The following is a 22,686-nucleotide window of genomic DNA, read 5'->3' on the forward strand; positions in this document are numbered from 1 at the left end:
TGGTCCTTTATACATAGTTGCAAAAGTCAAGAATACACCTTGCCGTGGAGTGCTTATTGATCCTTCGTGCATGGTTAATGTTATTACTAAAGAATTTCTTTTTACTTTGCAATTGAATCAAGTGATCTATGACAAAACAAATGTGGTTGTGAAATTATTTGATGCATTTTCTTCTCCTACAATTAGTTCTATTACATTACCTATTGAGGTCCATAACAAATCCCTTGATGTGAACTTTGCTATTATTCCATCTTCCGAACAATTTCGTGTGAAGCTTGGCTATCCTTGGCTATCTTCCATGAAAGCTATTGCTTCTCCTATTCACAAGTGTTTGAAATTTCCCCATAATGGTGAAGTTGTTACTGTCAATCATAGTCTCTTTAAACTAGCTGAAAGAACTTATAGCGTTGCTATTGATTATTTTTGGCCTAAACAATTCCAATCTCTTCCTCCATGAAGTGATCATCTTTTCAAATCTTATCAAAAGTGGAAAATAGATATGATCCTATCTCTAAGTGAACCTAGAACACCCAAACTTGATATTCCTATCGTTCTTGAGAAGGAAGTTCTTCCTTTGAAAGATAAAACTAATGTCTTTCCTGAAGAAGATTCCCAACCCGCTCCCATGGATGTGACTATGTCTATGTCTAATAAACTTTCTAAAAGTAGACTTATACCTCCTTGTCATGATGGACTTGGTCTCCTTCCTAAACCAAACATTCCTCCTTTATAAGGAGCAGTCCCTCCTCCTTCCTTTTATAGAGAGAAGAGACCTTCTTCTTCTCCTATTATCCAGCCTAAGAGACCACAACCTAAACACCCAAGTGATAAGGATGAGAACATTCCTCCTCCTCAATCTTCTCAACTTCCTACTAAGACTAGACAAAATCGTTTTGCATGTGAATGCCGATGAAAGCGTCGTCTTAGAGCTCAAGCAGTTGCTTCTCAAACTTTGCAATCTCCAAAAACACCTTCAACAAGCATTATTCCATTTTCTCCTCAGCCGGAAATTGAGCCAAAATCTCCTAAACATAAGATGCATGATGGTCTCGATCCTGTGCGAGTTAAAGATCCTATTTTTATAAATCTTGATGATGATATAGATGAAAATGTTATTCATGATGAAAATGTTACTTCTCTTGCTTCTGATAGTGAATATGAACTTGTTGATATTGATAACCATTTATCTAATGAATTTTCTAAAGCACTTATCCTAGCTCCTAGACAAGAACAACGTGGCTTGGAACATGAACATACCCCTTGTTTGGATCTTGTGATAGCTCCATCTGCTATGTTGGATGTTCCTCCTCTAGCGTGTTCCCTGCCTTCCCGAAACATTGATCAGCAAGATCAGGGGGTAGATGACGTGCTAGACTAGTTTCATTAGCATAGCAGATTCTGTCCTCCTCTCTTTTGTTACTTCTTCTATGTGTTATCCTCATTCTTCTATTTGTTGTCCTTAGTGTTGTCTACTTGAGGACGATGCAAAGCATTGTGACCTCTTTTGGTCTCTCTCATGTTGACTCAAAAGACACATGCGTTCCCTTCTTCTAGGTGACCTTCCTTGATTGGGGAATGAAGAACAATTATGCATGCATACATATGATATACATGAATTATCGTACAGCATACTGACCCCGAGGAAAGCGAAGTCACCTCGTGCTTTGTGTTTTGTGTCTATTATCCTTGGGTTTATCTCACACTTGGGGGCTAAATCTTTGCGATAACGTGCTCCTTTCCCTTCTCATTTCCTATATGTGTCACTACCTTAAAGCAATCACCCCCGTTGAGGCGTGTGTGATCGCTTTAACGTAGGGGGGCATACACCCTGTTCATATCTCTTCAAGATACTTGAAAATTTCTTGACAAATTTAGCTTTGCCTTGAAACTTTTTGATATCTTTCTTGCATGACTCATAGTGAGGGAACCTTACTACTGACAGTCATTGTTCTCCCTTGCGATTTTCCCTTTTACTTTGTCAATCGAAGTCGTAAGATCCTTAGTCCACTGGGGGCTTGGTGTGTCTTGCCTCCTTGACATGGTGAAAGTCTTTCAATGTTGTTTCCTTGTACTTTACCGGAAGTATGAGCGTATGACTATACTCCCGCTAAAGTGGGGGCTAAATGTAGCGTCCTAAAATTGGGACACTTGCAATTTTGATTGCATTTGGGTCTTCACGATGGTGATGCAACACTGAACCTGAATGGAGACCCTGAAACTTGTCCACAACATCAAAAACTGCATTTTTCCAGCACCCTGCCTGATCCCTCCTTGCACCCTGCTGTCCCGGGAGGTGGGACCAAGGCGCGTAGCGCCCTGGTCCCCCAGGACCATGGCGCCAAGCACCCTGGTCCCTGGCCCTATTTTGGGCCCGATCTCCTATGGGGCTTCGGGTCTTTAAGTTTGCAAATTGGAAAATAATCTTTCCTGGTCGGCCCAAGGTCGAAAAAATCAGTCTATCAACACTAGTTGGCAAGTATAGAAACTACATTTCCTCTCTCATTTTGGAGGATGAGAAAAAAAAGGTGGAAACAATATTCAAGCATTCAAGCATTCAAGCATTCCTTCAAGCAATTGATCATTCTAAGTCTCCATTCAAGGCTAAGTGTTGCATTCAAGACAAGGATTCAACCATTGAAGAGGAGATCACATACTACAACATACAACATACAACAAACAACAACATCTACACCTTCGCATGTAAGAATACAAACATTCTTACAACAAGGTACTAGTACTTGTTTTACATTACAAACATTTACATTTACAACATTTCTCATTTCTTGGTTAATTCCAAAACCGGGGTTTGACCTAAGGGCAAACCCCTAATCCCTAACCCCCCAATCGTCTTCGCTTTTCTGTGTGTAGGTTGCAGGTACGCGGCTGAAATTGAAGATCTGGAATCCTTGTGTAGAGATGAACAAATCCCCCTTCATTTCACGGATTTTTCAGAGGACTGTGTGCACGCCAGGTGCCATCGTCCTATCAACTTTTGCTCAAATTTGTAGGACAGTGCCATCTCGACATTTTACTGCTATTTCCAGGTCCGCAGCTTCATCCTATATCCCTATCTCAGTTTATAAGTGAATCTTTCTCACTTTCTATGCATTCCTAGCTTAATCATTCTATCCACATTCTTTACAAAAGAGGGTAGCCTTGTTGTCTTAACCCTTGAAACTCATTTAGAATCCAATCTTGCATTATGTGGGATTGGATCTTGTGGGTTTCAACCTCTCTTTTGAATGTAAAGTCTCCCCTAAGTGAAAACTGACAATCCTAAGTGACCCCCCCTTTCCCCTTTGGAGTGGTGGAGGGAACACTTAGGGTTCGCTCGCGATTTTCCGCTTTACAGTATTGTAAGGCATATTGTGTATTCTAGGTCTATCATGATGGAAGAACTATTGTTTCTCTATTTTATTTACCTTCACTGATAAATCTTTTAAAACATTCAACACTTTGTCCAATTTGTCTTCATCTTTAGTTTGTTTGGGAGCTTTTGGATTGAACAACCTAGTATCTTCTCTCTTCCCAATTCTCCCAGTAGCTTTTCTATTATTTTCTATAGTTATGGCAACTTTCATAACCCCTTGAAGAGTTGTAGGGTTTTTTGTCCTGAGTTCATATTTTGTCTTGCTATCAAAGGCATTTATGTAGTACAAGATGCTTAACTCTGGGACTAGTTTTATCATATTAGGAATTTTGTTTATAACTCTATTAAATCTCCTATTGAAATTGACTACTGTCTCATTAGGTTCTTTTTTTATACTTATGATTTCATCTAGTGCAAACTCAGGGCTATTTTGATCTCCATACTGGTCAAGAAAAAGTCTCCTAAACTCTACAAGGCTACTTATTGAAGCATCAGGTAATGTTCTGAACCAATCTTGTGCATCTTCTATTAAAGAATCCATGAATAACTTCATTTTAACATCTTCATATGGGAGGCAAAAATCTTCCATGACTATATCAAAAGCTTTGCAATGTGTTTCTCCTGTGATAGCATTACTCCTAGTGAATTTTTGTACTACAGTCCTAATTTCATTTGGGAGGGGATGAGGATACACCATCATTCTTGAAAAGTCAAATTATCTAATACACTCTTTATTCATCAATCCATATCCTCCCTGGAAGAAATTCCCATGGTTCTGACTCATGTTATTATAATGGGGAAATTGGTTTCGGGGTTGGAATTGAGTTTGATATGCAAAGTTGTTATAATGATTGTATTGATGTTCATGAGGTGCATTGGTGTATGCATCACTACCATTCCCATGATCATATAAGGGGTTTCTAGTTATCTTATAGGTATTGTTCTTTACATTGGTTTCATCTTTATGATTTCTTCCCTTGTTTGATCTTTAGGTTGCATGTTCACATCTTTCTTTGTACTTATTTAGGTCATGATCATTATCATTTTCATTAACATTGATACCCAACCTAGCACATAATTCCACACACTCCCTTGTTCTTCCAGTATCTTTCATTTTAGTATCTACATCTAACATTTGTTTTGTCAAATCTGCAAAACGGTCTAGTGGATCCATCCTGCTTGAACCTGAGGAACTTGATGTATTTGCTCTTGAATTTGAGCGATGATTTTTAAAACTAGGAAGAAATTTTCCTTTTTCGTGCTTTATCTGTAGTTGCCAAGTCCTTATTTCTTTGGCATGAAGGAATTGTATGATCCTATCTATTCCAATCTGATTGTAAGTTATTCTCAGAGTAGTATTGCCTATACCTCTCATTCATGAAATCATTCATGTGTTCCATTGGATTGTCTGTCGGTTCTTTGTTTGGTTTTTTCTTGTTTCTTTTCTGATCAAAGTTAAATTATATTATTGGATGGCCTTGTGTTATTGACCTCCTCCTATACATAAAACTTCTTCTCTTTACTTCAAAGTTGCCACCTCTCCCTAGAGAGGAAATTTGTTTCTTTTTATATCAGTTCTTTCCCAGAGCATAGTCCTTTTAAATGAATACCCTCCTCAATAGAGTCACCAATCTCTTGGATCTCAAATCAATAGATTGGATAGGTTCTAAGGAAATGCCAACTCCTATGATCAAACCCTCCAATTTGACTTGGCCAACTTATAGAGTGAACCTATTTGGTTACTAACTCTCTTACTTTAGGCTCTGCAAGACCTAGGTGGGTATACCTATTCACTAGTGGCTTTTGATAACTAATGCTTTTTATAGAAGATTGATTATTTTTATCTAACTAACCCCTATCTTAGAATGGCAAAGGTTCTTGAAATAGATGTCTTTTAGATTGTTGTTATGGAAGCTATTCGATCTTTGTGCTTGAAATTCCTATATATGTACACTATTACTAACTAACTCTATACTCTATACTTAAATAATCCCTATTGTTTTAATGTAAAGGTGCATTCATATAATGATAATTATGGTTTATGGATGACCAGTGCCTTCTTTGTTGTTTGGGCTACAAAGTCTTATATTTCTCTGTAGCTATTTTGATAATGTTGAATTTTTGATTGTCATTGATGGACACACACTTATTTTATGCATGAGTTATTCTCTACCAGTAATATGTGTTGTGTTGTTCACATACATTTTATGCCATTGTACATATAGTCTTTGTTTGTAGAAGACTATTGGTGTCTTGCAGAAGAAGCTTACCAGTCATAGTGGTATTAAGACCTCGAAGTGGTATGATGACCTCAAGCAGAATGAGGACCCCTAGCAGCAGTTAATCTTTTTTATCAGAACATTATGTTCTAGTTTTCCAGTCTTTATTCATTAACCGGTAATCGGTATATTGTGCTAAACTGGGATAATTGTAAAATGTGATGACTTATCATCCACCAAGACTTTAGCTGTGTTTCTGTGTCATGTTACCAAATATGTCTAGATGCATTATACCTAGGAAATTGTAATCGAATCTCATTGGACCGACATGAAATCAGCTTCCTATTTAAGGACATCATGTCTAGGGTTTTATAGAAGATGAATGTATGTATGTCCATGTGTGTATTGGAGAGAGAAGTTGTTATAGAAGAATTGTGCGACAAAGATTAAATATGCAAAGGGTAGAAGACTGAAGTAATGCTGTAATGCATTAACGAAGAACTGCCAAGGATCTAATCAAGCATTTTGTGCTACTTTCTAGATCATTCACTTGTTGATTACTAATCTCTTCAATAAGTCTAAAACCCTTAACCGGGTAGGCCTAGCCAAGCCTATTGTAAATCCTCTAACAAGGTGGTTCATAGTTATGGATCTGAAATCCTTTAACATGGTAGTCTTTAACAGGACTTATCTCCTAACAGAGATTTGGATTCCGAACAAGATCTATTCTGGTGAAGAACATTGTAAGGCCTTAAATGATCTGACCTTAATTGGTCTAGTTACTATTCTACAGATAGTTGAATTATGAGTTTTACTCACCATGGTTTTTCCCATTTGGGTTTCCATGTCAAAATATATTGTGTTATGGTGATTGTTCTTTTGTGGGTGAATTCTCTATTTTCTATTTGTCTTGTTTTTTTTTTTATTGGTTTGTTGTTTGAACTACTAAACCAGTTTGCTGGAAAATTGTTTAAGAGTTTGGTTAAGTTTTTAGGCATACTAATTCACCCCCTCCTCTTAGTATTCATCAATTAGTATTAGAGCCTACCTTTCTATAAGTCTAACCACTTGGAAGGAGATATGGGGAATACAACATGCGGGAACTCACTCACTGTTTGACTAATTCTGAGAGAGCCTACAATGAACTCAAGATCAAGTATAAAGTCTCTTTAGCCAAGAGAAGAGAACTTGATGAGAAATTGATGAAATTTACTGAAAAACAACTCTTCTAATGAAGCAGACATGGAGGCCCTAGTCGGAGAAGTGGAGAAACTAAATGAATCCAAAACTAACCTAAGGAGGGAGTTGGAAATACTGACTATCAGGATGAGTTAGGAGATAGAAAACAAAAGAAAAGATGAAGATTTAGTGAAGGACAAGGAGCATTAGATCTATAAGTTAAAACAAGAGATTGGTACCATCACCGCTCATTTGTAAGAGGGTAATGAAGAGAAAGAAGAAATACAAGTAGACCTCAATGCTGCTATCTCTCAAAATGAAACCTTGATGAAAACCAATGATACTCTAACCAAGGAACTTGCTAAGTCAAAGGAGATACTTGCAAAGTTCAACCGGAGTGCTACTAAATTGGAAAAAGAGTTGGAATCAGTAAAGCCATAAAAGGATACTACCGGACTTGGTTTTTTTGCATATGAGGAAGGTGAAACCTCTGGAGCCAAGAGTAATGCACCAAAAGAGAAATTGGTACCTAAGAACAACAACAAGAGCAAAGGTAAGCCAAAGTTTAAACCTGAGTGCTTCAATTGTCCTAAGGAAGGACATACTGCCAATGTATGTAGGAGCAAGACTTACAATAATTTTGCCTACATGTAAAATAATGTGGCTATAACTGGTAGATTTAATGGTCACTGTTATGCATGCAACAAGTTTGGGCATAGACCTTTTGAGTGCAGGTCGGTTATGAACAACTCTGGAAGTTATGCACCAAGATCTAAAGGAGTTGAACCTCCTATGAACCGGAACACAAACTGGTAGAGAACCTATGACCACTGGTCAAATGGTTATGTAGTGGCAAACAGTTGGAGAGCAACCTGTTTGACCTATCGTGGTAGTGGTCACACTGCTGCAACATGCAGAAGGTAGAATGGAAATGTGAACATCAGACCATGGAGAACACCTAGTATGGTATGCTATAATTGAAACAAAGTAGGACACACTACCATAGCATGTAGATTGAGAAAGAATCCATCGGGAGACATCCCGGTCGACCTAGAAGGGAATATCAATATTGAAACCATTCAGGCAAATATGGACAAAACTTGGAAATATAAATTTGAAGAGAAGCCACAAGATGTACTAGTTTTTGCACCCAGTGTGGAGACCCCTGAACTAGCAAACTAAGCTTCGAAAAGGTTAGGGGGAACACATCGGTAACAATGTTTTGAACCCCCAAAGTATATCAAAAAAGTGCCTTTATCAGTTTGGTTATCTATCGATCGAGAGAAGAAATGAAGTGGCAAAAGGAAAAGTTAGGGTTTGTGCCCTAACGATGGTGCATTTATTATTGTATGTAGGACCATATTTAAGTGACTTTCGTCATCGTTTTTACTTACCTATTTTCAAAGAAGAATTTTTCTAGCTTGAGTAGAGCAACAAGAGTGATTCATCTTGCATTCGAAAGAATTCAGGAAGATATCTTGCACAAGATTTTGCATCCACTCAGAGTGGAGGTCAGAGTGGTAAAACAAGCTTTTGGAGAAGTGTGTTACATTCAACATCGACGAACCCGAGTTCGGATTAAAAAGGTATTTCTCATCGAATCACTCTCATCATTTGGAATTATCTAGATATGGCTTCTATATATAAAATCCCTTCTAGTTCTATCAAACTTGAGGAATCATCTGAGTTGATTAGGAAGAAGGTGAAATATAATGCCCTATCTCAAATTCCCACTAGAGTCATTACATAAGGGGATGTTTCAAGATATATTGATTGAAAACTAGAAGACCTAGGGTCTGTATTGATTCACTCCTAGTTGAGTTTGTTCTGTGGAGATGATAAGAAGATTAAACCTGAGTACAACACAATCAAGAAGAATAAATTTCACAATGTATTATATTTTCTTGAGGAATTTATAGAAGAACACATTAGGATTATTCTAAGTAGGGTTCATGGTGACAAGATGTACCTTGAGCGAACCCATTATATTACACTGAAGGCAATTCATGTTGTGACCGGTTTTTGCAATGTTGGGGAAGTCCTCGTTCTTCGCAAGATCACCAAAACCAAAGTGATAGAGCTCACCGGTTCTATGAGCGACCAGCGGGCAATGACTGTAAACACCATAAAAGATGACTTGGTGAATTATGCGTGCATGGTAATCGGGTATAGAGTATTCTATGCTAGCATAATGAATTTTGTTCCTATAGTTGTAGTGCATGCCACTTATAGGATGATCAAGGAGAACAAAAAATGGGATTTATATACCTACATGCAAAAACAACTCATGGAGAACCTGAAGTCCATCAAAGTGGACAAAACACTGAGGTTTAAATTTGGTCAACTACTTGTCGGTTTGTTTTTCTATTTTCAAGGATATTTTCTAGGAGTTGGTGACGTTCAATGGTCGAGTGACCTACTAGTTTCCAAACAAATAAAGGAGAGTATGCAAGTAGTGGGATCTTCATATCCAAAGACTCTGAATAGGTATTTTGATGAGTTTAGACTAGAGAGCAACCAAAGAATGAGAATATCAGGTGATCTAGTTAAAAAATAGGAAGATGATATATTTTTCACAATCAAAATAGATCATTGTATAATGCAAGCGGTTGAGCCAAGAGAAGATGAAGTTGAGCCTATGGGCTATGAAGTGGTAAATGATATACTCATAGGGTATGCCTCTACCCTACTTGCTTCACCAATGAATCAAAATAAAAAGAGGACCGATACTTATTCTGAGAGGATCAAATCTATTGAAGTACCAAAGAGGAAAAAGAGGAAAGTAGTGCCATCGGCATCGACACCGATTACATCTACTACCAGTCCTAAAGTGACTAAGAGGTCACCAGCCAAAAAGAAATCAGAGGCTATTCCGCCAAAGGTATTCAAAAGGAAGAGAAAAACCAAGAATAACTCACCGGATTCAGAAAACACTAAACCAGAGGTATAAATGAAGAAGAGAAGGAAATCAAGCAAGAAGATGAGGTCAACCGATATTGTACCAGCAATCTCGACACTGGGAAGTATACATATTGCTTCTTACAAACCGATGACACATTTTCAAAGAATTATGAAGAATATTAAAAGGAAAGTTCTTGATGATCTAAAAGATTATTTTGATTATCTTAGTGATAGTGAAAAGGAAGAAGTAGAGCTAGAGGTCTTTAAATATTTGTGTAAAAATGATCAGTCACCAACCGATATTAAGACTATTGTTTCTAGTTCTTTATATGATTCTTTGGACAACAAATGGCACATTGTCATAGAAAAAGAACAAGCAATTAGGGAAGAAATTTTTGCCCAATATTTTCTTGATGCCTCTAATTCAGAATTGTTTGAGATTCTTAATCAGTACAAAGGTACCTTTTTCTTAAGAAGGAGAAGACTTCAGTTACTTGGAGGCAAAACCTCTAAAGTAGAAAAGGACACCCATTTGCAAGCTGAAGAAGCTATCAAAATGTAATAGGTAGTTGAACCAAATCAATAGGCTAAGCAAGAGCCTAGCCTATCCACAACCAAACCAGATGAAATCTTTGACAGTCTGGGTGAAAGAATAGTAGAGAAAAATGACCCCATTGATGTTATGCAGTAAATGTTGAGGACACTACTCTAGAGAAGGACAAATTTGAAAAGGAGAGAGTGGAGAAAGAAAAAGATGAGAAAGCGGCAAAAGAGAAACAGGAAAAAGAGAAACTAGAAAAAGAAAAAGAAGAGAAAGAGAAACTGGTAAAAGAGAAAGTGGAGAAAGAAAAACAAGAGAAAGTGCAAGTGAAGAAGGAAGAAAAGAAGAAGAAGAAGGAAGAAGAGAAGAAGAAGGAGGAAGAAGAGAAGAAAAAGGAAGTAGAGAAAAAGAGGGAAGAAGATCGGAAGAACGAAGAAGAGAAGAAGAGAGTAGAAGAGGAGAAAGAGAAGGCTGCCAAGGTAGCCCAGGAAAAAGAAGAAGAGGAGAATAAAAGACGAGGATATCAAGGCAAAGGAAGGAGGACAAACTCCTAAGACAACCAGAGATCAAGCTAAGCAGGTTGATCCCACCGGTCCCACCGATTTGACTCTTTCCTGTCTTACTCAATCGGTTGATGAAAGTGAACTACTAAGGAGCATTCAACTAGCTCAGGTTAGATTGGAAAAACTAAGGAAAAATAAAGAGAATGATGTCATTCAATTTGATGTTGACACTCTTTCCAATCTAATCCCTAGTACTAACCTTCCCAGTACCAATTCCTTGTTGGCTAAGTAAAAACTTCTTTGCATAGTGGTAGATGATCAAGTGCAATCTTTAGAAGATGCTTCCCAAGTTTCTGTAGAGAAGAAGCAAGAAAAAGCTCTGAAAGTTTCATTAGTAAAGCAAATAGATGTAGACAGAGCAAAACTACTTAAGCAGAAGGATGATATAAGTTTAGCTATGGGTGAATGTAACCTACTCTTGAGAAAAATCTACCAACCTCACCTATTTTGTGATGATTCTTTGAAAAAGAAGAGTCAACTCCAATTTGAGTCAATGAATTATATCGGTAACTTCAAATTTCCATATGATTCATTCACAGTGTATGGACAGACTGTTCACACTCACCAACATCATATTGCAAAGATTGAATCAAAGATATGCAAGCAGACTCAAGATCTGCAGGAGCTCCAGTTGCTTCTATTACCAAAATTGTAGATTCTTTAGAAGTGCTTCTTGAACTTGGAGGCTATTATTGTAACTTAGGAGATGAGCACTATTGATGCAATGGAAGAATTAGCCTTCTAGATGAAGACTGAGAGTGAAATTGTTGCCTCACTTCTTGATTCATTGTCTTCAGACATGAAGAATTTTTTGAAAAACTTTAAACCTCTTTTTGAGAAGTTTTACTCTTTATTGTCATGAACATACTCTATTTTTAAGTTATGCAATATAACCTTGGTAAATTTTAGTGAAACAGGGAGTATTTGAATTACTTTGTCATTGTTGGCAAAGGGGGAGTAGTGTTGAAAATTTCATGCACATACTTGTAATTTTTGCAAAGGGAGTAGTGTATATGCTTAGGGGGAGTAATTTTGATTATGGCATCTGTTTTTGTTTTGTAAGCACTTCGATGTCAAGATTTTCCTAAGTGTTTCCATCAATGTCAAAGGGGGAGATTGTTGGTATTTTGATAATGTTTAAGTTGTGATTGTCATTCATGGACACAGACTCATTTTATGTATGAGTTACTCTCCACTAGTAATATGTGTTGTGTTGTTCACACTGGTATTATATGCCATTGTATGTATAGTATTTGTTTGTAGAAGACTATTGGTGTTTTGCAGAAGAAGCTTACCAATCGTAGTTGTATGAAGACCTCAAGCAGACCGAGCACCCCTAGCAGCAGTTAATCTTTTTGATCAGAACATTATGTTCTAGTTTTCCAATCTTTATTCGTTAACTGGTAATCGGTATACTTTGCTAAACCGGTATAATTGTAAAATGTGATGATTTATCATCCATCCATACTTTAGCAGTGTTTATGTGCTATGTTACCAAATATGTCTAGATGCACTGTACCTAGGAAATTGTAGTCCAATCTCATTGGAATGACATGAAATGAGCTTCCTATTTAAGGACACCATGTCTACGGTTTTATAAAAGATGAATGTATGTATGTGTGTGTGTGTATTGGAGAGAGGAGTTGTTGTAGAAGCATCGTGCGATAGAGATTAAACATGCAAATGATAGAAGACTGAAGTAATGTTATAATGCATTAACAGAGAACTATCAAGGATCTAATCAAGCATTCTATGCTACTTTCTACATCATTCATTTGTTGATTACTAATCTCTTCAACAAGTCTGAAACCCTTAACAGGGTAGGCCCAACCAAGCCTATTGTAAGTCCTCTAACAAGGTGGTTCATAGTTGTGGATCTGAAACACTTTAACAAGGTAGTCATTAACAGAACTTATCTCCTAACCAAGATCTAGATTCCTAAAAGGATCTATTCTAGTGAAGAACATTGTAAGGCCTTAACTAGTCTGACCTTAATCAATCTGGTTACTATTTTGTAGATAGTTGACTTGTGAGTTTTACTCACAATGGTTTTTCCCATTTAGGTTTCCACATTAAAATATCTTGTGTTGTGGTGATTGTGCTTCTGTGGGTAAATTTTCTATTTGCTATTTGGCTTGTTTATGTTTTAACTGGTTTGTTGTTTAAACTACTACACCAGTCTACTAGAAAATTGTTTTAGAGTTTGGCTAAGTTTTTAGGCATACTAATTCAACCCCCTCTTAGTATTCATCATTCTCTAGGACTTAATGTATGATTTGTGAGACAATTTTTAAACCTACCCCCTTTGGTAAATCGTTCAGTTACTGTTTCTTATGAGATCTGCTAAATGTTTATATCATAAACCACTTGAATGAATTTAACCCTAACCTTAAGTAATCATTCAAAGAAGAACTACAAAGAACAATTACAATCCACGAGTAGATATTTTTAATCCAAATTTATAATATAGAAACATAAACTTCACTGTAAGAATACAAATAACCTTATCTACCTTAGATAATATCACAAACAACTGCCTACAGAAAATGAGATAATCCATAACACATATACAAAAGAAAAATGATTGATTCTATTAAAAGTTCAAAATGGTATAATAGTATGCTATAGGCTATAGTATCTATCCAGTCTCTCCTCTTCTAATCTCTTTTTTATTTTACAAAATATGCTCATATAAATAAATGAGCAACACCTATTCTATGAGAAGTCATGTCCCTTCATCATTAATTCATTGAGCATCTGTTAATAATTCCAGTTAAGCAACAGTCACACAGATATTTGTTTGAATTTATGGTAATGTGTCTTCACTGAGATTTGTTTTGTTTCTTCGCGGCAACGGATAATAATTTGTCTAGCAGTGCTTTGAATTTTCACCGATGTTTATTCAACCTTATACCTATGTTGTACTTCAATGAAATCATATGTCTCGATGGCTTTATCTTATGTCTCCCTGAAACACCATATTCCATCGACATCATTCTTTATTTCGGTGGAATTGACATCATTTCTGGCACATCTCTTGGTCTCATCGATATATTTATTTCATTGAAACCTCGCTATAAGTGTTTGTGTCAGTATAATGTTTTATTAACTCATCAAAATCTTCCTTTTCAATGAAAATCCTTTTATCGCTAAGTCCCTCCATCATTTTATCAATGTTAGAATTCCATCAAAATAGTTCTTCATTATCTGGCCTTTGTACTAGCATCGATGAAATTTCCCCTTTCGAAAAAAGAAAAATATTCTCCTTCGACTCTTTATGTTCGATCAATAACAAGTCATCAATGGAAATCTCTCATATTTCATCGATCCTTTAATATTCAATGAGAAAGCTATCTTTCGTCAACATCTTTTATGCCTCTTCGATACACTCTTTTCCTCTAAATAGCTTCGTTGATAACATATCTATTGGTTCCTTCGATATTGCCAAACTTCTTCCCTCGGCGAGTTGCTCACATGTCTCATTGATACTGTATTTTCATCAAAGCTCTGTATTTTATTGGTGGGACCACTTTTGATTTCCTCGATGTACTTTATGTTGATGGAACTAATGTTTTTGGTGAATCCCTTTGGAGATCCATCGTGGTCAAGGTTTATTTTATAGGTCACTTTATCGATAGAATACTGGAAGGCTTCTTCAATAGAATCATTTCAGTCAGATTGGGTGTTTCGGTGAAGGATGAACATGTATATGCGATGGTCTTGGTTTGAGTGATAATCTTTAGGATTCTGATGTCGATGGAAATGCCAAAGGTTCTATCAAAATTCTCAAGGGCATTCTTGATTTCATTTTTTTTCTCAAGAAAACTTATGTAGGGTAGGGACAGGGTTCCATGCGCATGTCCTAGGAGGAAATGGGTGCCATGCCCCTGCCCTGGTCTTTTCTCCAAGGAAGAGTGCAAATAGGGTGGTGCAGAGGGCAAGGCAGAAGAAGTTTTTAGGGATTGAGTAGCCTCTGATCTCCAATCAGACTAGGGGATTCAATTTCACATGCGTGAGGACCCTAATGTGGTAAAAAATTTCTAGGGTTGCAATATTATGATACTACTACTCCTAACAGAATTGAGGTTAAAATCCCTTCATTGGGTGATTCCTAACAGGGTCTTCTCTTAACCAGGCTAGGCCTTTAACATGGTGCATTCCTAAAGAGTGCAAATGTTTTGGGTACTAATTCCCATCGTGGTTTTTTCCATTTTGGTTTCCACATGAAAAATCTCAATGTTCATATGGTGGTTGATTTGTTTATGTATGGATTTGATATCATTACATTACTTACATGTTGATGAACACATGAATGAGTAGTTTGGTAAATCTACTTTAAGTGACAGATTGAGTAGTTATTGGTTGGTTATGAACTATTTTTTAAAAGTATTTGAAGATTGGTAAAATATTTCAGTTTATTGTTTTATTGATTCAAACCCCACCTCTTAGTAATAACCATATCCTCACAATAACATGACATACACTACCACAATTAGGATTTTACTTGAATTGGTTTTGAAATATAAATTGCTATCAATCAAACCATTTTGAAAACAAAGATCACTCAATTACTTGTCTAACCTTCCATACAAATCTGTACGGGCTTGTTTAAATCCATACAAAGCCTAATTCAATTCGCAAACAATGTTTGGATTATATTTAATCTTAAATCCATCTGGTTGTTCAATATAAATTTCTTCTTTCAGTTCCACATTCAAAAATGTTGATTTCACATCCATCTGATAAACCTTGAAATCCTTAAAAGCCATAAAATCTAAAAACATCCTAATTACCTCCATCCAAGCAACCAGGGTATACGTCTCATCAAAATCATTTTCTTCAATCTGAGTATAAACTTCACATACCAACCTTTCTTTATTTCTCACAACCTTTCCATATTTATCCAGCGTGTTCTAGAATACCCACGTAGTTCCAATCATATTCTTGTCTTCCAGTCTGTTAACTGATTCTCATATCTTATTCTTCTAAATCTGATCTAGTTCTTATTTCATTTCCTTCATCCAATTCTAATAATTTCAAGATTCTTCTACTATTTAAGAAGGCTTATATAGATGTATCATGAAGTTTTTATAGCTTTGGTGCTCACTTCTAGGATCCGCAGTTCATGTACAGATTTGTGTTATTTGTTTAGTGTCAATGTAAATGAATGTGTTGTATTCCCATGTTTGCTAGTATTTTGGTAATGTGACTCATCTATTCAATGTTGTGAATTTTATTATATTATCTTGGGCATCAACTTATGTCTTTAGTGGTCACCATCATAATTGGTGTCACTTGTATTGGTGTACCTTAATTGCTTTATCTTTTGCACCCAACCTATAATGTTTTAGCTTGTGCAGTTGCATGAAGATCTATGGGCAATGATTTGGGATGGATAGGAAGGCATGACAATATTGTGTCATGCCCCGTCTATCTTATTTTTTATTTTCTATTACATTGGAGATTGTTTTTTTACCATTTTTTTGTATTTGCATGTTACATCTAGTTAGGCCAACCTAATTGATGTTGTTGAGGTTGTGTATGATATATAAAGGATAAAATCATTGTGGAAATATATAGACAAGTTATGTGAGTTGTGTGAAGTTAACGTAATGTAATGCATGGGTTTTAAAGTATAGTAGAGTTGTAATGAAGACTACTTTTGATATATTTTGAATAGTGAACTGTGACTAATATTTTAGCTAATGTAGTTCTTTGCAATGAAATCCTATTGATGAAACTCTATTATAGGTTTTGTATCTTGTCTTGAGTGAAGAAGTGATCTTTAGTGTGTGCAAGTACTTATTATATCTTTTCCTAAGGTTGTGTGTCTTAGTCTTTCAAGTCATCTTATGGGCAATAAGCTCCTTGGGCTCATGCTTAAACATTGTAATTTGACTATCATATAGTGAGATAGTTCTCACCACGTTCATTCCTAGTTTAGGTTGCCTATGTAATATTTTGGGAGTACACGTGTAGTTTTTGATAAAGATAAATGGGTTTTACATGGACCCTAAACCAAGAGTTTTACAGAACTTGGCCACCAGCCAACCAAATAGAAAGCAACACTAAAATAGGGGAACACCCTAGACTGAACACAAAAGCAAAAAGAAACAATAGGCAACAAAACAAAAACACTCAAATAAGCGACTGCACCATCTCCCTATTCTGCTAAATGGTAACCTTGTTGATTTCCTTCAATTCCTCCATAATGAACCTAGAGGTACCCTTTGTTGCTCCTGCTTTTGGTCCTGGAACTAGGGCCCGTAGTTTTATTGCCACCTACAGCAGAATCTTCACCACCCAGATCTTTCTTCCTATTACTGTCATCAGGATCATTGTCAATAGGATTGGATCTATACTCTGCCACCATGGTATTAATCTTTTCCAGCCCCTCCATACTATTATTCATGGCCTTGCTTATGTCAACCAGATTCTTAAGGTTTTTCTTGATCTCCTCCATATACTAATCTCAACCTTCTCAATTCTTTGTTCATGTTTACATTTCGTAGCCTCGACATCATGGGAAAGATTCTAGGTCATGATTATGAGCTTCTTTATTTTTCTAGGCTCAGGCGAATCAATGGTGATATCAATTATCTCCTTAATCCCCTCTTTGAGGGTATCAATCTCCTTCTCCACCCACTTCTAGTAGTTCTGCTAGCTTCTAGTTGCTTCCATCACTAGATTCATCAGATAACTTTCCTTATGTAAACCACTATCCACATCTTTAGGAAGAGTCCCCTTCTTCTCCTTCAAGACATTAAGACCACATCTTTAGGAAGAGTCCCCTTCTTCTCCTTCAGGACATTAAGAGGAATGTCCAATTTGAATTCCTTGTCCAAGGTCTTGGGACCATAGTCTTTATGAACATAATTCTTATTTTTAGAATAAGGCTCAGTTTTAGAAATCATCTTGCTAGTTGATTTATATTTACTTGCAGCCCATCTTGGGGGGTTCTTGTTGTTATGGGTTCTAGGAGTGACCAACATCTCACTCTCTTCAACCAGCTTATAATCAGGGTCAACAAGAGGTTTGGTGCTCCCACTATCCTCCGTCTCCATCTCTAAATCAGAGACATCTTGAACATTAGTATTAGGGATTTGGCCTTTCTCAAAGAGAGAAATAATAACTTCATCAGCTTTGGCATACTCCATAATGAGCACAATAAGCCCTTCATGGAGGACTGGAGTACATGTGTAGTTTCTTTTGTGGTTTTAGTTATTTACTTTCATACATGTGGTAGATGGAATCAATGTTAATATAAGAAACAGGTTAAAATTGATTAATTTTTAGTGTATGCTAATTCACCCCCTTCTTATCATCTTGTAGTATTCAACAAACAACCTTTTGTCTAGGGATTTTTTCAATCCCCTTCCATTCCATGAGAGGACTATCATTTGTTTAAGTTGGAAAAGTGGGAGTCAATGCGGATCACCAACCTTGATTCCACTAAATCGTCTCCCATCAATTATATTTTCTCCTAATCCTTCTTTCTTCCACTCTTTGTAGACTTCTTAGGACCATTATAATTAAAATTATTATGCTGCAAACCAATATTGGTTGGTGTTCTATTGTCATCTCTTGAAAAAAAACACCCACAATGGGAGCTGGCGAATTAATAGCCAATGATATATATCCTTGAGTACCTCATTTGACTTGCATAGATCCAAATCACACAAGCCACCCATACTCTTCATCAGTCTTCTATTAAGCCACAATGCCCCATCATACTAATTTATTTGACTTTCATCCACTCCAACCTTCATTTTTTCTAACTCCAAGAGTGCAAAAATTGTATGTAGACCTTCTAAGTTCATTTCATATTAATCAAAATATTATAGGGAATCAAGGAGATTAAAAGTACCATCAAAATACATGTCATTAAATATTCTCTTGAATTCCTACCCTTATTATGAGGTATCACTAGAATAAATCCTTCTTTATCCTTTTCTCCTTCTACCATAGGGGCATCACCTTTTATCCTTCATTGGGATTACACAAGAGGTCACATTGGATGGACCTTCTATGTAAGGGGATCTTATGGGAATACATTTATCACATTTTCTCTACAAATTTTCATATTCGTGACATATATGAGATTTGAAGATAGAGGTTCATAATTGAGCTGGTGTACCCCTGAGGTAGAACCAGCTCAAATTTCTATTGAATCTAGTAATAGTTTATTCAAATTAATTTAAATACAAATATGAGCACAAGAAATTATATTTTTATTTATTTTTTGCAATGAAGAACCCAATGTCTTTCCTAATAGAAGACTGGGCATGTGCAAAATTTTATGACTCTATAATTATAACTAGATCCAAGGAAGTCTTACCTATACTAGGAATCTATAAAAGAGCTCCCTAGTTGGATTAAATGCTACATGCCGAGGCTTGATAACAAAACAAATTGATTATGAAAATATGGGCCACCTTCAAAAGCCTTGTTATGATCTACTAGATAAAAGAAAATAACTATAAAATAATCATTGGTTGATATAATAATCTCTAGATCTCCTTTAGGATTCCAAGTTTGTCAAACCCATGACTGGAAAAATGGTAGAGACCCATATTCTAAAAGAATTCTAGATTATAGAATGGGTCCTTAAGTAATTCAGATCTTTTGCAGTTAAATATGGTTGAATCAATAAGATTGGCCTATCTTGGCTTCCTTCCAAGTAGCCATTAACCCTTTTGATTTTAGGGCCTCCACTCTTCATACTTTCACATGTAGATCCTTATTCAAGAAACTCACTCGAGTCTCATGTTCACAACAGAGTTGATCAAACTTTGACACCACATCTTGAAAGAAGGAATTCTCCTCTAAGAACAAACTCCTCTGCCATAGCCACCTCACTTACCAAACTCCTCCTCTAGACTCATGGTAGTAAAAAAATCCCCACAAAGCACACCCCTTGTTTAAATATAGAAGAAGAATGGACCAAGAAATAGGTCATATAGCCCAACTACCACCCACGCCACAAAGAATAGTGTGCTCAAACTACTCATGCAACATACCTACAAACAATAATTTTCCTATACAAAATTTCCACCCACTCACCTGCAAAGCCCCAATGTAGCTCACCACACATGTAGAAAGAAACTAAAAGATTTGACCTAGGATGGATAAGCTCTAGCATGAGCTACACTCAGAACCTCCCCACCCAACCATCCAACAAGAGAATAGTTGATCCAAGTATTTTGTGATGCTAGGTTTGGGTAGTATATCCAAGTAACTTTCACATTGTGGTTTTCCCTTGTAAGATTTTCACATAAAATCTAGTGTTATGTTCTCTTGTGTGGTTGTCCTCATTGTTTGCACTTTTTTATGATTATGCTTATGGTCTTAACAACTAAATAATGATTAGATGAGAGGTAATAAAAATTTAGATTTGATGATATTGAATTGGAGTAATGTTTTTTATTAGGGGAAAACAAGTTTTGAAGGGCCCCTGCAACCCTTTACATCAAATATTCAAAAGATAACCATTAGAGTCCATCGGAAAAATAAAAGACAACAACCATAGAAAAGACATTTGGCTGAAAACAAAAAGCCAGTAGCAAAAAGACACAACACAAATAAACTAAACACCAGACAACATAAAGAGAAGAGAAGAACAACCAAGCCTAGGTGAAGTTCTTTAGCAATTCGGGAGCTTCCAGCTCCAATTGCTCCATAGTCACAACAATCCTCTTGATATATTCAATGTCCTTGGTTTGGTTTTGCTTCTTTCTGTTACTTGCGCATGTTCTTTTTCTAGGACCCGCTTCCTTATCTTCAGGGTTTCCATCCTTCTCCTCAGTAGTGTTCCTGGGGCGTTTTCCCCTTGGACATATTCGAATTTTCTGATAAGGACCTTAATACTATCAGAGGCGGCCTTTAAAATCTTGTAACTCTGCTCCCCAATCTCTATTATATTTGGAATAATGTTGATCCCTATTATATTTTTTATTAAATATAAATTGTATAGCTCATGTCTATGATATATATCATTGTTATAAAATAATAACCCTTAAATTAAACATGTCATGAACAAATTATTTATACATTGAAATTTTTTTTTTTTTAATCATTTCAATAGTTTTTAATTTATTAATTTGAATACTTAATTGAGTTTATCAATGTTATATAAATGGAATCACTTATATCTATTTAATTTTTAATTAAGTTTGAATTTATACTAAATATTTGTTTCATTTGATTACACACATTAAATGAAATAAATTAAAAGAGGTTAGAAGGTCAACATAAAATATTTAAAATTTATTAAAAAAATTTCAAAATAACACATGAAAAAATAACGATTTAAAGATGAAGATATTCAAATTTGAAAATTCAAATGGAATTTAACTCACATGGAACAAATCACGTCATATAATCATTTGGTATTACATGAGAGTGAGAGAGAATTACCTTGTAGTCGCAATTTGTCAATCAATTCATAACATACAGTTTAAGAAGTTTGAAGAGATATTACAGTTTTAGAGAATTAGATTTCAACAAATCAATTCTCAGGTTTCCATTGAAGAAACAATAAAAGTATGAAATTAGCATTCAACATGCAATTTTATGACTTATTAGTATATCAGTAACCGACTTGCTGATCTTATTAGGAATAGAGATCAAATGTTTATGAATTATGATTGAACTCTTAACTACATTTTTTATAATTTTACTGGATCAATAAGTATTTTAAATATCCGCTCTTTGACTCCTTTATCATGATAGGAAAATCCATCACTAAATACATAAAAACATTGCATTCCTCTATTTATATTGAAACTTAACCCTTCCCAATCAAGCAAATTATTATTTGGATTTAAAAATTCCCATGTTAATTCCTTAATAAATTGATTAAGGAGTCCACTGATGTGATTTAAAGCCCCATCTTCTGAAAATTCAGGATGATCCTTCATATAGGAGGAAATAGCTGATGATGTTTGCCCATGGAGTTTATCATCCTTCAGAACCAAAAAGAAATTGTTAGTATTTGTTAGTATTGTAAGCCTAATAACATTATCATCATTATCTATTCAAAAAATAAAATAAAATAAAAACAAAACCTTGAAATCATGAATATCATCAACTAAACATGTGCATAGCCATATGAGCTCATAGAATCTCGATTGATTATGAAATATCTTCTCATATGATTCTTCATATCCTATATTACGGGGGAGTTGTAATACCTCCTATAGCAACTCTGTTTATGTAAATGAGTTGTTTTAACAACTCATAACAAAATTATAACAAATGCGAACACTTAACATTAATTATCTAACCAATGTGAACACTAACATTTAATTTCCCAACATTCCCCCCCTTAGCGTGAACATGGTAAGAACTCACACCCTACATTTGCATTATGCACACCCCTGTGGCATGTCCAACTGACTCATGACCTTGATCTAAACAAATGATCTCTCCTCTCATTATTTTAAATAGCCTTACCACAAACATTGACGTCAATAGGAACCTCGACCATCTGTCCACCTTGAGTGGTTTTCTAGATCCTCCCACAATGTCTTTCAAAATCCATGAACTAACTTACATGGGTGCTTATATTTATACAACATCAGGGGAAAATATAGGAAATATATCTCACAAAAAATAAAAAATGTAATGATTTCACATTACATCTATGAGAACCAAATGTGCTCAATTGCAGTCACTGTTGTCAACCACTAACACATGATCTCGAACAACATAGGAACTGCCACTGTCAAAGGAAGTTGCTCTTGACTTTAGCTGATTCAGCTCGAAATGGAAATGGAACATTGATGGTATGTCTCCCCCCCCCTGCCCACAATGTGAAATTTGCACTTATTCACACCACATAGGAGCACTGAAAAGAAACACAAATCACATAAAATTGCATAGCAATGTTTGGATCTTGCTATTTGGAGATTG

At 35.8% G+C, this 22,686-nt stretch overlaps 1 protein-coding gene across 1 annotated transcript in view; it reads right to left on the bottom strand.

Annotated features, from left to right (window-relative positions):
* Positions 1 to 21,521: 21,521 nt before the first annotated feature.
* The window catches only part of LOC131068960 (gamma-humulene synthase), a 7,466-nt gene continuing 6,301 nt past the window's right edge, over positions 21,522 to 22,686 (bottom strand). Inside the window, exon 4 of the mRNA XM_058004252.2 lies at positions 21,522 to 21,737. The gene's annotated coding sequence lies outside the window, so the exon portion shown is untranslated. The remainder of the gene's footprint in view (positions 21,738 to 22,686) is intronic.

This window comes from Cryptomeria japonica, chromosome 7 (assembly GCF_030272615.1).
Source record: "Cryptomeria japonica chromosome 7, Sugi_1.0, whole genome shotgun sequence".
Taxonomy (NCBI): Eukaryota; Viridiplantae; Streptophyta; class Pinopsida; order Cupressales; family Cupressaceae; genus Cryptomeria; species Cryptomeria japonica.